Source organism: Mauremys reevesii, unplaced genomic scaffold (assembly GCF_016161935.1).
Source record: "Mauremys reevesii isolate NIE-2019 unplaced genomic scaffold, ASM1616193v1 Contig49, whole genome shotgun sequence".
In the NCBI taxonomy this organism is placed as follows: domain Eukaryota; kingdom Metazoa; phylum Chordata; order Testudines; family Geoemydidae; genus Mauremys; species Mauremys reevesii.
Window position 1 is genome coordinate 226982 of NW_024100861.1, and position 19400 is coordinate 246381.

The following is a 19400-nucleotide window of genomic DNA, read 5'->3' on the forward strand; positions in this document are numbered from 1 at the left end:
GCGCTTCCCACAGCGAACCCGCCCCAGCGGAGTCCTGGGGAAGCAATAGGTTCCTGTCCCCCCACTTCACAGTCAGACGTGACTCTCAGCCAGCCAGTAACACAGAGGTTTATTTGATGACAGGAACAGGGTCTAACACAAAGCTTGTAGGTACCGTGAGCCGGACTCCTCGGCCAGGTCCATTCTGGGGGGCAGTGAGCCAGACCCCCACGTCTGCACTTCACTCCTCGTCCCCAGCCAGCTCCAGACTGAAACCCCCTCCAGCCCCTCCTCTCTGCTTTATCCCTTTCCAGGCCAGGAGGTCACCTGATCCCTTTGTCTCCAACACCTTCAGTTGGCACCTTTGCAGAGGAGGGGCCCAGGCCATCAGTTGCTAGGAGACAGAGGGCCAGGCATTTAGGTGCACTAGCCCCTTGCTCTGCAGCAATCACACCCCCTGATCCACCACCTAGATATTAAGAACTGCCTAGGGGACACTGAGGCACCAACACAGTATTCAGAGAAAACATTAAGAACATTCCCAGTTCGTCACAGGATCCTTCATTGCCACGGAAGACCCGGAGCGGACACCCCGCTGAAAAAGTGTGGCCGAAGCCTCCGACCGCCACCGGGTATTTGAATCGGGCCCCGCGCTGCATACAGCCAGCCCTGGTACCAGGTGCTCACCGTGCCTCTTGCTCTTGCCCTAATGCTTTTTCTTAGCACTGCCAATGCCGGGTGCCAGCCCAGCCCCTGCCAGCACCGCAGGGCCCAAACGTATCCCTGGCACTGCCAGTGCCTGACCCTCCCGGTGTCTGACCCCAGCTGTGAACAGGAGCAGGCCCGGCTGCCAGAGCTGTGTGGGGAACGGGGATTCCACTGCCGGGAGGAGTCGCTAGCTCAAAACCCAGCTGGGTTCCCATTTGAGGGAGAACCTGAAATGCTGAAATTTGCCATGAGGGGGAAGGTCGTGGGGTCCATGCAGGAGCGGCGCCAGGGTTTTTGGCGTCCCAGGCAGGGGGGTCCTTCTGTGCCCCTGGTCGTTGGTGTCAATTCTGCGGCGGGGGTTTCTTCCCCAGTCCTGGTTGTCAGGGCACTTCGGCGGGTCCCGGAGCGAGTGATGGACCCGCCGCAGAATTGCCGCCGAAGACCCGGAGCGCGGAAGGACCCTCTGCCGCCGAATTGCTGCCCCCCCAAATCCTGGTGCCCTAGGCGACCACCTAGGACACCTAAATGGAAGCGCCGGCCCTGGTTACATGACTCGGGGGCTGCCCACCTGTCCCGCTGCCCTGGAGGCCAGAGCCTGGAGGCCCAGGGTGCTGTAGGGCTGCAAGCCTGGGAACATCACAGCCAGTGCTGCCAGGGGGATTCCGGGCACGTCGAGGGGTTTGGGGCCATGGCAGGCTGGGGAGAAACTTCCCCAGTTTATACCTCCCCCATTGCACAGCAGCAGAGCGGGAAGGGGCATCTCGCACCCCGGGAGCTGCAGCATCCCAGAAAAGTCAACTATGGCAGCAGTGAGACCGTCTCCTTTCCAAGTGCAATGTCCGGCATTCCCCAGAAGGGAGCGGTTTGATACCTGCCTGGGCACAGAGGGTGCAGAGTGTCCGGGTGCAGTTCCTCAGAGCTCTCAGGGGGTCGGGGGTGAGAGCGAAATCCCTTGGCACATTACACAGCTCGGTTCTGTCCCTCCCTCTCGCTCAGTTCCAGGGAACTCGGCAGGTCACTCAGCAGGTGACCCGGCCATGAAGGGAACCCAGAGCCGCGCGCAGCCTGTGGGTGACGCCCGTTCTGCCCCCTTCACACCGAGGATTTCACTGCCTCCCACAGACACGTCCTGAGCCAATGGGACCCTGCTCGCCCCTTCTGCACCCGCAGCAGATGCCCAGGGGCAGGGGGCTCCGGTACAGTCCAGGCCCTGGGGGCTCCTCTGCCCCATGGACTCGTGGTGTCTCCCCGGTCATTGTCTCAGCTGCACACTGAGGCACTCGGCGGCGCCTGCCCACAGCTCCTGCTGCCTCCTCTGCAGCCCCCGAGCTAGACGTGCTCTGAGCAGGGCTGTCCCTGCCCCTGCCCCTGCCGGCTGCTGGCTGCATGGCAGGGAAGGGCAGTGGGGAGTTGTGGTGACCCGCTGCTTGCTGCCAGGGGGGCTGTGGGAGCCCAGGGGGAGCTGGATGGGAGCTGGGCCTGAGCCAGGGGATGGGGAACATGTGGCACGTGACCCCGCGACCTTTTTGCAATAATATCGTTGGGTGTCGGCCTAGGGAGGTGGGACCCCGCTGGGCTGGCTCACAGGGTCCCAACCTGGGCCCCACCAGGGGATCATAACCCCCCTGCCTCCCTCTCAGGGCTGCTGAGAGAACCTCAAAAGTGTGAGAAGACCATGAACTGAGGCCTCCGTCTGTGCCCAGCCTGCAGCAATAGCTCCGCTAGGCCCAGCCCATGGGTCTCAGCCCAGGCTGGGGGCTCTGCCAGTCTGGGCTCTGCGAGGTGGGAGTTGTTCCTCTGCCAACGAGTTCAGCCCTCTCCCCAGGCAGCACCATTCTCTGCAGACAAGACCCTGCCAGGATCCCGGGGTCATTAGCCACCCAACCTGCAGGTCCCAGCTGAGAGACACTGGGCGAGATTATCATCCCCAGAGACTGCCGAGGGCTGGAGAGGAGCCGTGACATGGCGGGAGGAGAGGGTCGGTTCTACCCGAGGCAAGAGCCGGCCAAGACGAGGGGCTGATGTTCCCCCACGTGAGCACCCAGCGCCCCAGGGAAAGCGAGTGGGAGCTGCAGACAAGGCGCCTGGGAGTTTATCTAGCCCTGGGACACGAGCGGGGCAGGCACGTGTAGGAAGGTGTCGTAACAACAACCGTCTCCCCTGCCCTTCGCTGCCTCAGAGAGGGATCCCTGTGTCCATCCCTGCAGCCCCTGGGTATGGGCCATGGTGCAGCTGAACCCTTCTCCCAGCCCCTTTGTGGAATGGCTCCCGTGTGGCTTGACTCCCTTTGATCCCCTTACACCTGCTCTCACCCCCCTGAACCCGGCCCACGGGTGCTAAGTGACTCCGCTGCCTGCTGTGGCGCTGGCCGATGGAGCAGGAGCAGGGTGTCTGTACAGCGCCTGGCACAACGGGGTCTGATCTAAGTAGGGCAGGGTCTGTTTTTCACTGTGTGACTCTGCAGCGCCTGACACAACAGTTCCCTGATCTTTGAGGCCTCTGTGTCCTGTCCAATCCAGCTCATAACACAACCTATTGGTGTGAGCTGTGGGAGCCCAGGGTGTGCTCCATCCACAATGGTGTGAAGTTCAGTATTTCGGGATGTCCTGTCGTACCCACCAGGCAGCAGAAGGAATCCCTGGAGCTGGATGGATTGATCCTGGGTGCTCGGCGGGTGCTAGTTATAGAGAATTCCTTGGGGCATCGCCCTGGCGTGGTTCTCTGCAATGCCACACAGCTACTCTGGCAGCGTCGCTGCTCAAACAGAACCCAAATCTGCCCCCTCCTGAGGAGAGTTTGGGGACGGGCTTTGTTTGTACAAAGACATGACCAGTGCTGATCAAAAATCTCCAGGGTGTGAAGGCACCCGGTGCCTCCTCTTTTCTAGGAAGCCCAGCCCATGCCCTGACCTTCCCCCAGGCTAGCAAACCTCATTCCCCTGGAGCAAAGGAGACTATATAAGTGCAGTTTGGCTGCTGGGGAAGGAACATTTCCAATCTGAGCATCCAGTGACTGCGAACTCTGACTGACGGCACGGCAGAACAGCATGGCAAATTTTGTCATATTCCAGATGCACGCATCACCTGCTGTGAAGATCAATGAAGACGACCCATTTATAACCAAGGAATTAATTGATTCCACTGTCCAGTACATCACTGTGGTGGGGGACCCCTGGGTCTTCTTTGATTCTCAGAATTATGGAGGGGACTTCAAAATCTACAAGGAAGGAAAAGATCAACTATTCCCCAAAGAGCTCAAAGGCAGGATCATCAAATCTGTGCGCAAGATTAACGGGGGAATCCACTGCTCCCAAGTCACCTTGTATCCTCATCCTTTTTTCAAGGGAGTAGAGATGTCATTTCAAAGGCAGACACCTCAGCTACAGGGCACGTATTTTTCTCTCAAAGTTACTGAGGGAGCTGTGGTCTTCTTCGATAATGAAAACTACGCAGGAGAGAAGAGGATCCTGCTGAATGGAGACGAGGTGCAGAATTTCACGGCTGTGAAGTTAACCTGCATTGGCAAATCAATGATGACTGCCAGGGAAATGGGGCCGCAATGAAAACGGGTGAGAAAGTTCCTCTTCCCTGTGCACAGAGGAACGGCTCCAGATCCCCACCTGGTCCCTAGAAGAGGATTCACTCCCACCCTGGTGATGATTGGCGCTGATTGCAGACCCTGCCTGACCCTGCGACCCCTCCCTGAGCACACCATGAGCGCTGACCCCTTGAGTGACAGGAGCAGAATCAACCCAGCTGAGACGATGGGAGGAAGAAAGAACCTGTCCCAGCCACTGTCCACGGCCCTGGACTCAGCACCCCAGAGCTGACCCATGGAGCGGGAGCCCCTCTCCACTGCGGCACTGAGATCCCTGCCTTTGCGGCCCCAGGGAAAGGCATCGCCAGTGACATGGAGTCAGAGCCTGTGGGCGAGAGACCATCTCCCCACCGTGTGTCACCAAGGGGGCTGCAGACACCCCAGAGGGGCCAGGACAGTGACTCCGTGTCCATCAGAGCCTCCCCAGCCAGCTGCCTGACACAGACCCTGCCCCAGCTTCTCCTGCTGCTTTGCAACAATAAACATAATTTTCAAGTCGAATCTGCATCTAATTATTAATGAAAAAGGCAGGGGAAAGGAAGGGGGGTAACTTCTGTTTCAGTGAGGGCTGATTGGGTTGGGTGGTATCCGGGGGTTCTGTGTCTAAGAGAGGGATGATGGGGGTGGGGGTGGCAGGGGGTGTCTGTGTCTCAATGAGGGGTAAATAGGATGTGGGATGGCTGGGGGGGTCTGTTTCTCAGTGAAGGGTGATCAGATGGGGGTTGCTGGAGGGGGTTCTGTGTCTCACTGAGGGGTGATTGGGGTGGGAGTTGCCGGGGGTCTGTTTCTCAATGAGGGGTGATCGTGTTTGGTATTTGGGGATCTGTAGTTCAGTGAGGGGTGGTTGGGGGTCTGTATCTCATTGAGGGGTGATCGGGCGGGTGGTGAATCATTCGTCTTTGTGACATTGAGGGGTGATAGTGGTGGGGCGGTGCTGGGGCTTGTATCTCACTGAGGGTTTATTGGGGTGAGTGGTGGCTTGGGGAGGTCTGTTTCTCAGTGAGAGGTGATTGGGGAGGGGGTGTCTAGGGATCTTTGTCTCAATGAGGTGTGATTGGGCTGGGGGTTCCTGTGGGGGTCTGTATCTCAGTTGAGGGGTGATTGGAGTGGGGCTTGGCTGGGAGGGTCTATGTCTCAGTGAGGGGCGATTCAGGTTGGGAGCAGCTCGAGGGAGTGTGTGCCTCAGTGAGGGGTGATTGGGGTGCAGGCGGCTGTGGGACTCTGTGTCCAATTTAGTGGTGATTGGGTGGGGGTGTCTGGGGGTCTGTGTCTCAGTGAGTGGTGATTGGGGTTGGCCGGTGGATGTGGGGGTCTGTATGTCAGTGAGGGGTGATTGGGGTGGGGTTGCTGGGAGGGTCTGTGTCTCAGTGAGGTTGACTGTGCTTGGGAGGTGGCTGGGGTCTGTGTGTCAGTGAGGGGTTATCGGGGGGTGGGTTGCTGGGAGGGTCTGTGTCTCAGTGAGGGCTGCCCAAGCCCAGAGCTGGCCAAGGTGGAGATGACCAGAGATTGGCCTGTTCCCCAGACCAAGAAACAGGTCCAGGCCTTTACCGGGCTGGCGGGGTACCCCCGGGGGGTTGTACCCCACCCTAGCTGCCCCCATCACTGAGCTCTGTGAGAAGGGGAAGCCAGACGAGGTGGTCTGGGCCGAGCGGTGCCAGAGGGCTCTCCCTGCGCTGACAGAGGCTCTAATCCAGGGCCCGATAAATCTGGTAAACCCAGACTTTGCCAAGCCCTTTTCAGTGTTCACTGACGCCTCAGACGCAGGGCTGGGCGTGGTGCTGATGCAGGCCGACGCTAAGCGGGGGAGACACCCCATCGGGTACCTGAGCAGGAAGCTGCTGCCTAGGGAGCAGAACTATGTGGCCATAGAGAAGAAATGCCTGGCCATGGTGCAGGCCCTTAAAAAGCTGTGGCCATACCCAGTTGGGCGGCACTTTACTGAGTACACTGACGACTCTCCTCTGACGTGGCTGCATCAAATGCAAGGGGCTGGTGCTGAGCTGCTGGTGACAGAGACACCTGGTCAGACGGTGGCCAAGGTCAAGATGGGGGCTCTTACCCAAGAGAGCCAGAATCACAGCCCCGCAGACTGGAGCGCTGGGAGAAGACCCGATCTCAGTTTGAACCCTAGGGGTATTGGGGTGGCAAAGGGGTGCGGGCCGCATAAACCTTCCCACATGCAGCCTGCAAACGCCATCAAGCACACCCGATCCCTCCAGCAACCCCCATTCGATCACTCTTCACTAAGAAACAGACCCCTGCCAACAACACCCATTCCCATCACCCCTCACTGAGACACAGACCCCACCAGCCACCCCAATCACCCCTCACTGAGACACAGACCCCCCCTCCACCCTCACCCCACAGTGAGACAGACCCCCCATTTCACCACCCATCCCAATCACTCTACATTGAGACACAGACCTCCCCAGACACCACCCACCCCAGTCACATCTTAATTGCACACAGACCCCCGCAGCCACCCCAACCCCAATCACCCCTCACTGAGACAGACCCCAGCAGCCATCCCCCACCTGAATCACCCCTCACTGAGACACAGACCCCCCAAAAAACCAAAAAGCCCAATCACTCCTCTCTGAGACACAGACCCCCAGCCACCCCCACCCCAATCACCCCTCACTGAGACACAGACCCTCCAGCCACCCCCCACCCCAGTCACCACTCACTGAGACACAGAAATTGTTGCAGAAATACCCAAACAGGGCAGGATCGGTGAGTATCAGCAGTTATCTTTCCACTATCAAGCACTGCCTCAATGGTTTCGTGCATCGCTGCACTAACTGCCTACTCCTTTGCTGGCAAAGCCAGCTATGAAACTGTCCCTCCTGCCTCCCAGAATTCCATCGATTGAGTTTGGTGCCAGGAATTAGGCAGCCCTGGGACATATGAGTTTTTCTGAGGATTATCTGTGGGTTTCCAGGAGTGGATGAGAATGGGCATGGGGCCAGACTCACAGCTGGTGTCAATCAGTGTAATTCCGTTGAGTCAATAGGATCTCACTTAGGAGTCTAAGTGTTACCACAATACAAATAATAAATGCCTCCCCTTCAATCTTATTTTTTGCAGAACTCCGGGAACTTCAGTGGCAATATAGCAGGCAACAACAAGAAGAGTGTTTAAGCAACAGAGATTCCCTCTGGATGTCACACTGATGCACACACATCAGGACAACCTAGTTTCATGTCTGGTTAAAAGTTTGCTAAGCAAGGCATATTTGCTGAGCTGTTAACGTGTTGTGAAGGCAGTTTGGAAATGTTACCTGCTCCAGGGGGCTTATGAACATCTCCCAGGGCTTATGGCAGGTTGAGTTCCTCTCCCACACTCCTCCCGGACAGCTGCGAAGACTGCTACGAGAGGCTTTCCGATATCACCCAGAAGGCACTGCTGCTGCAAGCTACGTCACCAAGTGACCAAGCAGTAGGCTCCAGGGGTTATGGGAGTTTTCCTGCAACCAAGGGGAGGTTCATATCACCACAATTCCCTTGGGCATCCAATAACATATCACGCAAAAAGGCCTTCAGGAATCACCCAGAACGCACTGCTCTTGGCAACTGTCGCAGAAACTCAGGAAATATTTTGCAGTCAAGGATGCCTTGGCTGCCTCTTTGCTATCAGAGTAATTGTGCCTTGGGGTGGGAATATCACACGGCATTTTTCTTGCAGAATAACAATGGAGAGTCGCTTGTCCATGTGACTGTCTCGCCCCGAGAGGGTCTCTCGCCAGAGTTTAGCAGCTACAGTAGTAGGGAGGTGATATTAACTCTGTCTCTGGTACAGATGAAGCACCAGTGGAATCCTGGCCACTTTAGGAGACAAGATACCAGACTAGAAGAGCCTATTGCTCTGTTCCAGCTCAGGGAGGGAGGGGAGGGATACCAGGGCAAATTAACCCATTGGTTTTATCTGGAGTGACAATAACTATGCTCCTTGGGAGGTATTAGATTTTGTCAGGATTATCTGTAGGTTTCCAGGAGTGGCTGAAAATGATGATGAGTCCAGATCCTCACCTGGTGGAAATGGTCCCTAGCTTCATTGGAGTCAAAGGACCAGATCACCAGCTGGTCTAAATCAGCCATAATTCACTTGGAGCCAATGGGATTTCAAGTAGGGACCTGTAGGTGGTACCGTAATGCAGACAATGAATACCCACCCTCCATCTTCTTCTTGGAGGACTCTGGCAGCTTGAAGGTCACCAGCAAGCCTGGGTACTCACTTGGGTTGCTAGCCCACGCTACCACATCTGTGCTATTATAGATTGAAGCTAGCAAACGTATGCCTCCCTGTGCTCCAATCACACCTCCCGACTGCAGTGTGGACACACCCAGATAGAAAGAGGAGAAATGAGCTGCCCAAAGTCATCGGGCATTCGGCCAAGAAAAAGCAGATGTTGGGGCCTCACAGGTCAGCTTCTCATTGGAAAAGAAATCAGTGGTCCAAAGTCTGGGTATCTTCCTAGTGCCACTTGGATATTTACATGCTATACACCTGAACTGGAACAGAGATGGTCACAAACAGCACACAGACAAACCCCTCTGTAGGGAGCCGGGGTGGCCCCCTACCGACCCGGGCCAGGACGCGCCGCGTCCCCCGCCGGCTGAGGCGGGGCCCCGGCGAGTTCGCTCCGCTCCCAGCGGCGGGAGGGGCGGAGCGGCCGGGACGCGCCGCGGCTTCCGCGAGACGGGGCGGGGCCACGGCAAACTCACTCCGTCCCCAGCAGCGGGAGGGGCGGAGCAGGCCGGAGCGCGCCGCACCTTCCGCCGGAGGGGGCAGGGCCAGGGACGTTTCGCTCCGTCCCCAGCTGTGGGAGGGGCGGAGCAGGGGGTACAAAGGGCAGGGCCCTTTGCTCCGGGGAGGCGGCGCCTTGGACGGAGGCAGAGGCTGACGCCGGACTGCTTCCACCCGACCCAGCTGCTGACCCCGGGGAAACTGAGGACCCCGAACCCCTTGACGAGCCGGAGCTACCCGCTGCGGTCTATCCGACCGAGCCGGAGGTTTGTGTATCCGGACCTTTGCCAGCGGTCCCCTGCCACAAGGGGCCCGCTAGAGACTTTTGCCGGCGTTCCCCTGCCTGGGGCGCGCCGTGGACCACTGCCCGCGGTCCCCTACCACAAGGGGCCCGCTAGAGACTTTGCCGGCGTTCCCCTGCCTGGGGCGCGCCGTGGACCACTGCCCGCGGTGCCCTACCACAAGGGGCCCGCTAGAGACTTTGCCGGCGTTCCCCTGCCGGGGGCACGCCGTGGACCACTGCCCGCGGTCCCCTACCACAAGGGGGCCCGCTAGAGACTTTTCCCGGCGTCCCCGGCCTGAGGGCGCTCTGTGGACAATTGCTAGCCTGCCCGTGCCTGAAGGGCGTGCCCCGGGTCCCTTCCCCACCGCCGGCGGAGGTAGCAACGGCAGCCCGGCTTACACCCTCTATCAGTAATCTCAGCTCAAACACAAGTGCCCAGTTCCCAGGGAGCAGCTCTACCCCAAGTACAGATTCTAGTCAGGGAGATTAACGCATTCTGCAAACTCCCCTGTGTAGACGAGCAGACTCACCCCTGCGGCGCCTCCTGCTGGTGACTCCTGGGAATTAGCTCATTCTAGCTCTGGAGCGCCCTCTGCAGGCCAGTGATCTGCCTGTCCTCTAGCCCCCATGTTCCTCACTGGACTCAGTGACCTTTCACATGGGGTGCTGCCCCCTGGCAGTAACCCCTTTCCCTCAGGGTCTCCCCTCCCTGGGAAATCCCCACCCACTATCCCCACCTCGCCTCAGTGTATGGCTACTGCCAGTCATTGTCTAGCCCCACGCCCTGGGGCAGGCTGCAGTATCAGGCACTCAGCACTGGCAAGGAGGGTTTGGACCTGCTGCCTTGGCCTCCCCCTGGGCTGCCCTCTGCAACCCCCAGTACCTGTTAGTCCAATGCTAGGCCGCAGCCTGGGGCTTTCCAGGCTGGAGCTCCCCAGCTCCTCTGCCTTCCCCCAGCCCTGCTTCACTCAGGTACCTTGTGTCCAGCTTCCTGCAGCCAGGCCCTTCTCCCTCTATAGATGGAGAGAGACTCCCTGGGCTGTTGGCTCCCAGCCTCTTACAGGGGCCAGCTGGGCCTGACTGGAGTCTGGCCACAGCTGAGCCTGCTTCCCCAATCAGCCCAGGCTTCTTGCCCCAGCCACAGCCTCTCCCAGGGCTGTTTTTAACCCTTCCGGGCAGGAGCAGGGGTCCACCCCGCTACACCTTGCAACAGGGCCCTCAGACGGTTTGAACTTAATGGAGCTACACCTATTTACCCTAGCTGGGGATCTGGCGCCAGTGATTCCAGTGCAGCTATGGTCCATTCACACCAGCTTGGGATCTGGTCCCATTGACTCCAATGCAGCTATTGCCAATTCTCATCAGCTGTAAGACGTGTTCCTGACAGAGCAGCTTAGCCTTTCACCCTCAATAACCTCGCACACCTACCTAGTGTGTCCGTCAGTATCCACATGTCACAACCACAGAACAACAAAGAGCTTGTGAGGCTCCTCTTTGACTTTGCCTCACGGCACATTTAACTTGTCACCGGAGGCAAATCCCTCTGTGAGGCGACATCTCTCTGCCATTTCCTCTGATGCAAGAATTCTTCCTAGAAACCAGCCTTGAGAACACCTCCTCTTGTTCATCTCTGGCAGCTGTCCGCCTCGTGCTGATAAGGGCAAGTCAGCAGCCCAGCGGAGGAACAATACGCACCTGTTCAGATCCCTGGATGACAGAACATGCTCCTCACGCCAACTCGGGCACACAGAGGACAAGCGACACGTCGCCTTCCGGAGCTTGTGTGGGGTGGGGGGTGGGTGCCGGCTCTTCAGATACGGTGTTGTGTCAGAGAGAGTCCATGTCAGCCGCTCCTTGGCGTGTGGAACCCAAACCGCATCTCAGTCTTAACTAGAGTGGTGCTAACAACCCACTGTTACGTAGCGGAGCCTCAGATATACCAAGGCCCCTTTAACTCTCTGCCAGTGTAAAGGGAACATTTAAAGTGACTGTAAAATGCAATCACTGTCAGTGGTTCGTGCCACTGAGAATCTACTTCTCTGGGCCCTGATATTAGGAGGCTGTAGATAAGGCAGGATCACCACACTTGAGATTTGGGTTTAATTCCCATCTCTCCCACAGACTCCCTGTGTGACCCTGGCAAGTCACTGCTTCGCTCTGAGCCTCAGTTTCCCCTAGTCTGCAAAGTGGGGATAATAATCCTTCCCTTGGCCATGTACATTGTAAACCCTTTGGCGGCAGGGGTTGTCTCTCACTCAGTGTTTGTGCAGTGCCCAGCATAATTATGGCAGAGTTGACAGAACTGCGGAGTCCTGACTCCCATCCTCTTTAATAGCCGTTCAGACTGTTTCAAAGTCCATCCGTCTGGCATGGAAGATACAGGCCAATGCTTTGCCAAGTTGGCCACTGATTTTGTCTGACTCGGTTTGTAACTGTCCCAACTTAGGCCAGGATTTCACAGGTGCTGCTCTCTCACTGACTTCAGTGATGTAGCATTTGTTATCATTTATGTTAACCTAGCACCTAGAGACCCCAACTGAGACTGATGTCCCATTGTGCCGGGCGCTGCACAGCTGAGATCAGGGCCCCGTTGTGCCTGAGACACTCTATAGCTCGGGGGAGCGCCCTGTAACCCCGATATTCCTCATTTATATATAATTGTGATATTGCATAGAAATCATCCCATGTGAGGTATCAGGTTATGATGTGCTGCAACCCACTGTTCTATCTAAATATGTAAATCACCAATGCATATGAAATTATAAGAATTGTGTTGTATGGTTTTCGCTAAAATATGCTGTGGCTTTGGGAAGCACCTGGATACTAGCTCTGCAGAGACAATGACAAGGGAGAAAACCAACGTCTGGGTGGGTGCTTACAGACATCACCAGCCATTGTCCAGCAGAGGAGTTACAATTCCATGACTCACTCGCAGGAGACACACCGGGGTGTTGCTTCACCTTGTGACTCAGCAGTTCCCACCAGTCAGGCCTGGACTTGTGTTCTCCAAGCACACGGATTAAGGATATAAAACAGAACCCAGGGGCCTCATGCTGGGCCTTTTCTCTCTCTCTCTTGTGATAGGGTCACAAATGCAGAGCAGCTCACGCTGCGTAACCTCACACACCTATCTGGAAAGACACAGACTCTTCCTGTTGGGTCCATCTCGGCCCACTTGTCACAATCAGGAAACAACGTTAGAGCAACAAAGAGCTTGTGAGGCTCCTCTTTGACTTTGCCTCATGGGACATTTAACTTGTCACCAGAGGCAAATCCCTCTGTGAGGCGACATCTCTCTGCCATCTCCTCTGATGCAAGAACTCTTCCTAGAAACCAGCCTTGAGAACACCTCCTCTTGTTCATCTCTGGCAGCCGTCCGCCTCGTGCTGATAAGGGCAGATAAGGGCTTTGGATTGTTCTTCTTGAGCTTCAGAACAAGTCAGCAGCCCAGCTGAGGAACAATACACACCTGTTCAGGTCCCTGAATGACAGAACATGCTCCTCACGCCAACTCGGGCACACAGAGCACAAGGGACACGTTGCCTTCCAGAGCTTGTGTGGGGCAGGGAGCGGGTGCTGGCTCTTCAGAGAGGGTGTTGTGTCAGAGAGAGTCCATGTCAGCCATCCCTACCGACCCCAATTCACATCTCTAGCTTGGTGCTACCAACCCACTCGAATGTAGCCTATAACATGCGTAGCATAATTATGGTAGGGTTGAGAGAACTCAGGAATCCTGACTCCCGTCCCCTTTAATAGCCTTGGTGACTCTTCCAGAGTCCAGCCCTCTCGCTTGGAAGCTAAAGGGCCAATACATTCCCAAGTTGGCCACAGATTTTGGCTGACTTTGTTTAGGGTGACCAGACAGCAAATGTGAAAAATCGGGACAGGAGGTGGGGGTGGGGTAATAGGAGCCTATATAAGAAAAAGACCCAAAAATCAGAATTGTCCCTATACAATTGGGACATCTGGTCACCCTAACTCTGTTTCAGTGGTTCTCAACCTGAAGGCAGCCCAATTAGCACACAGCTGTGGCCCAGCTGTGTGCTAAAGGCCGCCCAGCCCTGCACAGCAGGGTCCGGGGTCCTGGCTGCCCTGCCGTGAGGTTGGATCCGGGGTCCCAGTTCTCCGGCCCCATGTGCCCAGGGTTCCGCTCCTGACCCCGCTCTGTGGAGGAGTCTCTGGGTGGGGGCACTGGGCATTGGGGTCTGGGGGGAGGTTGGGGGAGTGGTTCTCAACCTCGGCCCACGTAACACACTGCATATGTGCCCCACATTGATAAATAGGTTGAGAACCACTGCTCTGTTTGTAGCCGTCCCCACTGGGGCCAGGTTTTCAGAGTTGCTGATCTCTCACACACTTCCCTACTGTAGGTTTTTGTTATAATTTCTACTAACTCGGCACCGACCAGATGTGACCGAGATCAGGGTCCATTGTGCCAGGTGCTGCACAGACACACAGTAAAACACAGTCTCTGCCCAGCTGAGATCAGGGCCCCGTTGTGCCAGCGCTGCACACACGGCGAGAGACACACCCTGCCACAAAAAGCTTAGAATCTAATAAGACAAAACAGACAGAGGGCAGGCATTCAAAGAGAGAATTGACTTGCCCCAGATCATCCAGCAAGTCGGTGGCTGCGCTGAGAATTTAACCCACGTCTCCTGACTCCCAGACTCGTGCGTACTCTGCCATCCTGAATTTGGTTGGGTCCTCTAAGCATTACTGTCACTCAGATAATAACAATAACAGGCTCAGGGCTAGAATTCAGCTGGGAAGGGTCAGCGTAGCCCTGCTGGCTTCAGTGGACGTATGGCCCCTCTACACAAGCTGGGCTCTGCCCCATTGAAGCCTGTGGGGAACGGCCAATTGACATGAGCTGAGGAACTGGTCCCAATGTCTCCAATGGAGCTTCGGTGGTTTACCCTGGAGGAAGGTCTGTCCCATTGGCTTCCATGGAGCAATTTACACCAGCTGGGATTCTGGCCCCAGTGACTCCAACCTAGCAACAGCTGACTTGCAAGAGAAGGGGAACCATCCCCATTGACTCCAGTGGAGAAGTGGCCAATTCACACTAACTGGAGACTCGGCCCCTGGTGCCTTTCTTGGTGTTACAATCTGGTAAAGGGCATAAGAAGCTTATTATGAACCATGTTCCCTGTCTGTTACCAGCCTTCAGGTGTAGGGGTGGGAATAAAAGGTGCAGCTAAAGCACAATGTGGCCTGTACTCTGACACTAAAACGAGTCATCTCCAGACCCATCATAGAGGGGAATAATACAATCCATTCTTCAGCCTGAAGTTGGCGCCCAGCCTTTGGAAGCAGGGAGTTGATTCCGTATGGTGGAGTTTAGTGATAAATGAAATCTCTGACCTTTCCTGATTGATAAAGACGATTGGTCTCCTCGATAATGCCGGCATTAAGTTTGGGCAATCAAGCTTGTAATGTCATATACGACACACTATATAAATACAGCTGCTAAACCCGGCAGCCGGCAGGACCTGGAAGAACCAAACAGAATCCAAGATGAAGCTCCAGATCGTGGCTGCCGCTCTCCTCCTCTCCATCCTTTGCCCAGAGGAAAGCAGCGCAGAATGGAGCTTGGGGGTAAGCATCCAAACACTGCTAGTTTTCATTGCCGTTGTCAGTGGCATAGCTGGAACTAGAACCGAGCTTTCCTGCCTCCTTATCCAGTGACGTGTCACCACAAAGACACTGTGTCCGATACTGCAGAACTGCTCACTGAGCTTTTCAAAATCTCCTCCTAACCTGAGTAAGAGTCCAGGAAAGACTCTCAGCTCTTCTCAGGAAGAGAGAGAAGATTAAATAAAAGAGCTTCTAGATTGTTCTTTTTCTTCTAGTTTTAAAAATAGCCCATGACATTTTTTTTATATTTTTCAACTGCTCTGTCCATAGATACTCCAGAGGCAGTTGACTCTGAGAGTCTGTAAAGTGATTCTGGTGCACTTAACAGTGACTGATCAGATGAAATGAAGGAAGGCAAAGACAAGAAAGAAAGGCACAGGCAGGGAAAGCAACTCATCTAAAGTCACTGGGAAGTTCAGCAGCAGATCCCAGAACAGATCCCCGAGCTCTTGTCTCCCAGCCCAGCTCCCTTTTCACCAGACCACACTGGTTCCCGTTTCCCAACCAGCAGCCGTTTGAGTCCAGTTCCTTTCAGGGCATCATTTTTATTTCACTGCTCCCAGAGAAAGAGCAGCAACAAGGAATTAATATTTTAGTAATAGTTGTTTTCTTCTTCTAGGCTGATTTAAGCCATGAAGGTGATTTGTCTGTGAGTATTCAGAATTTACTCTCCTTTGGGGTTTTACATTAGTCTTTAAATCAGATTAAACATAGGAAGCCCATTGGCCTCCAGAGGTGGGCACAGAGGCCAGGTTAGCTGAGAGAGACGGGGGAGTCCAGCTCTCTCACCAACCTAGCGCTCTGCACACTGCTGTTTATGCTGGCGGAACGTAAGCCACTCACGCGGGTATTTTGTTCACAGCCCTGAGCGATATAAGTTTTGCCGACGTAAATGGTAATGTAGATATGGCCTTAATGACCGAAAGTCTTTAAATCTCGATGGGCTCTCTTTAGGAGTTATGCTCGAAATAGAACAGAAGTTATGGGCTAGACACAGGAATCACTGGGTGAGATTCTCTGCCCTGTGTCATTCAGGAGGTCAGTGTAGAAAAAAATTCACATTGAGCCCTGCTGCTGGTGCTCTCCAAAGACACTTGACTGTGAGTGTCTGTAAAGTGATTCTGGTGCATTTAGCTGCGACCAATCAGACTAAATGAAGGAAGGCAAAGAGAAGAAACAAAGGCACAGGCAGGGGCAGCGACTCATCTAAAGTCACTGGGAAAGTCAACAGCAGAGGCCAGAACAGATCCCCGAGCTCTTGTCTTCCAGCCCAGCTCCCTTTTCACCAGACCACACTGGCTCCTGGCTCCCAACTAGCAGCCGTTTGAGTCCAGTTCCTTTCAGGGCATCATTTTCATTTCCCTGCTGACAGAGAAAGAACAGCAGCAAGTAATCAATATTTTAGTAATAGTTGTTTTTTTTCCTTCCAGGCTGATTTAAGCCATGAAGTTGTTTTGTCTGTGAGTATTCAGAATTTACTCTCCTTTGGGGCTTTTACATTAGCCTTCAAATCAGATTAAGCATAGGAAGGCCATTGGCCTCCAGAGGTGGGCTCAGAAGTTAAGCTAACTGAGAGAGCCCGGGGAGTCCAAAGACAAGCAGCGCAATCTATTTAATTGACCACAGAGACAGTTAAGAGGTGACTCGATCCTGGTATACACATAACTGCAGTGGGAAGAGACTTCTGATGGGAGATGGCTCTTTAATCACAAAAGAAAGACAAGATCCAATAATCTAAAACTGAAGCTAGACCAATTGAGTCAAGAAAGAAGGTGCTAATTTTTAACAGTATTCATTAATCATTGGCACGATTAACCTAGGATGTGGTGGAGTCTCTGGCTGTGTCTATGCCAGAGAGCTTATAGCGGCAGAGCTGTACCAATGCAGTTGTACCACTGTAACATCCCGTGTAGCCGCTCTATGCAGACGGGAGAGAGCTCTCCCATCGATGTAATTAAACTACCCCCAATGAGCAGTGGGAGAAGCTCTCCCACCAACCTAGAGCGCAGCACGCTACCGCTTATGCTGCGAAAACTGATGTCACGTAGGGGGGTGTTTTTTTCACACCCCCGGGCCATATAAATTTTGCCAAGAAAAATGGTAATGGAGATAGGGCCTTAATTACTGAAAGTCTTTAAATCTAGATGGGATATCTTTAGGAAAGTTATGCTCTAAATCGAACAGAAGTTATGGGCTAGATGCAGGAATCATTGGGAGAGATTCTGTGCTGTGTGTCATTCGGGAGGTCAGTCTAGAAAAAAAATCATTGCTAAAAATTTCAACCAGCTCAAATTCTTATCCCGAGCAGTAAAGAAACTGCAAAACTCTGGAGGTTAATCCCAGCACAGAGAAAGAAGGGCAGTGGGAACATTGCCCATCACAGAGCTGTGTGGAGACATCTCTACACCACAGACTTCTGCTGGAAAAGCCGTGTCAGTCTGGGAACTGAAGATATTTGACCTCTGACCGAGATGGCTGTGCTGGCAAATGGCCCTAGTGGAGACACATTCATAGCAGCAAAACCGTGCATTTGCCACAGAGATCATTTCACTCGGAGACAGCTAGAATAAGCTACACCGACAAAAGTGCAGTACTACGCTGGGATCACCATACTGACACGGCGCTGCTAGTGTAGCCGTGGTGTGGTTAAGCTATGGACAATGAGAGGGAATTCTGATGGCATTGGAGAAAGAGCAGCAGCAATTAACTCCCAGCAATTTCCTTGCAGGCTTCTGGGAAACTAGCTAGAAGCCTTCTTGGGATGAGTAATCACATTTGCTTTGTTGTCAGGCTGTTTTATATTATCCCAGCACCTCTTAGCAAGCCCAAACCCTGCGGAAGTGTCAGTTGGAATAGCCTGGGCAGATGTGCAAGGACTGGGACAAAAAACAGAGCAATGGGCTTCTAAATCCCAAAGGGGTTAATCCAGGAGTTTTTTCCAGTTTCATTTCCCCTCTAATACTAGTAGCCAGTTTGTTCCACCTCCGTGGGCCTGTTCTTTAGAACCAACTGAAGAATCACTTGCCACTTTTCAGGGGCGTGTGGAGGAATTTAAATTTGACCTTTTTGGGTGTGGGGGGCACAGAAGCTCACTCTCCTTCCTCACCCAACCTGCCCTGTGAGGATCTCACTGCTCCCCTCCCTCCACCCGACCCCAGCCCTGGCAGGAACTTGATATTCCCTGCCTCCATGGCATTCAGCTCCACAGGGCCGTGGGATAATAGTATCACCATGGACAATCAGAAACACACTCTTAACTATACACTGGAGCAGGTCCCCAGCATATGGAAGTCAGCCTCTCTCCCCCGATGTCAACAGAGTAGTGGCAGTTTACACCAGAATAGAATTGGGACCACTTGAAAAAGAGTTTCCTACCATGGCAGACAATGAAGCATCCAAGCGGGGCATCTACGAGATATTTCAGTAGGGGTTGTCAGAGGGGGATATCCCAGAGGGGGGTGTCAGAGTTAATCCAGGTGTTCTTTGCAGTGACAGTTCTCCCATTATCCCAGTAGATGGTTTGTTGGGCCTCTCTAGGCTCTGTTCTCTACAATGGTGATAAGAACCACTTCTCAGTGGAGTCAGACACACTGGCAGCTGCGATTCACTGGGACCCCTCCCATTCTGCACCTTTGGAGTGGGGATAACAGAGAAATGCCAATTTACATTAGAATCGAATTTAGCCCATTTAAAAAAAATGGTTTCCTAACATAGAAGCCTATGAAGCATGTGGGGATGTAAGAAATATTTCAGTAGAAGGGAAGCCGGAAATCAACCAGGGAGCTGGGAAATTTCCCACCCCAAAAGCTGCCTGGCTCAGTCACTGCCACGAAACCAGCATCATTTCAACGAGATCGGAGAAAGAGCAGCACTAAATCACTCCTGCCCTTGTCTGCCTAGCGGTTTGGGGGCACACTGAGCCCTGCTGGTGCTGCTCTGCCCATAGATACTCCAGAGGCAGTTGACTCTGAGAGTCTGTAAAGTGATTCTGGTGCATTTTACAGTGACCGATCAGACGAAATGAAGGAAGGCAAAGAGAAGAAAGAACGGCCCAGAGAGGGGAAGGAACTCATCTAAAGTCACTGGGAAAGTCAGCAGCAGAGCCCAGAACAGATCCCTGAGCTCTTGTCTCCCAGCCCAGCTCCCTTTTCACCAGACCACACTGGCTCCTGTTTCCTAACCAGCAGCCATTTGAGTCCAGTTCATTTCAGGGCATCATTTTCATTTCCCTGCTCCCAGAGAAAGAGCAGCAACTAGTAATTAATGTTTTATCAACTGTTTTCTTTTTTCTTACAGGCTGATTTAAGCCATGAAGGTGATTTGTCTGTGAGTATTCAGAATTGACTCTCCTTTGGGGCTTTTACATTAGCCTTTAAATCAGATTAAACAAAGGAAGCCCATTGGTCTCCAGAGGTGGGCTCAGAGGCCAGGTTAGCTGAGAGAGCCC